Below are 1041 nucleotides of genomic sequence, written 5' to 3'. Positions count from 1 at the left end.
GTTTAAAAAAAGGGTAGATGTGGTACTTGGGGACATGGTTTAGAGGTGGTTTTGTCAGGGTAAGTTGATGGTTGGACTTGATGATCTTAAAGGTCCCTTTCAACCTCAGCAATTCTATGATTCTAAGAGAATGACAAAGCAAATATTTTTGTCAAGGTAAAACATGGCTTGTGCTCTCTGAACTAATTTAATCAGTTTCATCATTGTGGGATTTCTTAAGAGTCATACTTTTAACATTTATACCTAAAATCAAGTAGATTATTTTTAATACAACTTAATACAATGAAATGACTTTACTGTTCCCTTGATGAAAGGCAATTATTTCTTTCAATTAAAAAAAAAAACCTTAATAGCATATTAGCTGTTTGCTTTCAATTTGTATTTTTTTTCTTTGCATAGTTAATTCTTACAAAAAAAAAAAGAAAAGCATATTACAGGGAATGAAAAATTTGCCCAGTTCCTAAGGTAATGAAATACAATTTTATTGTGAAGCTGCTTAATCACTCTTCTTTTTTTTTTTTTAATAGGATTTTATGTTCTTGCAACTGTGTACATTTAAGACTATAAAAAATGCTTTACCATGTAAAGTATAGACAGTCATTTTTGTGATGTTTAAGCCACATGCTGTTGACTGGTAAACAGCTTATTCTGATAAAAGAATGGCAAATCTGTATGCTTATAGAAATTTTGTGAAGGATTGTGTCTTGCAACAACAGCTGTCTTATTTATGATGTATAAGATGTATAGAGCAAAGAGAGTCTTTGTATAGTTGTTATCTTTGGTACCATTGCACTAATAAAATTAAGTCTTTTAGAGGGAAGTTTCTGCTGTGACATACTCTTAGTTGATCTAGTCTTATTCAGGCAGCTTCTTTGACTTGAAATGTGGATGCAAGTGAAAATATGAATGTATTTATATATAATATCTTTTAAAAGCTGAGTTTCTCTTCTCACAGAATGGTCAGGGTTGGAAGGGACCTCTGGAGATCATCTAGTCCAACCCCCCTGCCAGAGCAGGGTCACCTACAGCAGGTTGCACAGG

This window comes from Charadrius vociferus, unplaced genomic scaffold (assembly GCF_000708025.1).
Source record: "Charadrius vociferus isolate BGI_N301 unplaced genomic scaffold, ASM70802v2 scaffold771, whole genome shotgun sequence".
NCBI classification, from domain to species: Eukaryota; Metazoa; Chordata; class Aves; order Charadriiformes; family Charadriidae; genus Charadrius; species Charadrius vociferus.
The sequence above is the reverse complement of the archived record's forward strand: the minus strand, read 5'-3'. Positions refer to the sequence as shown.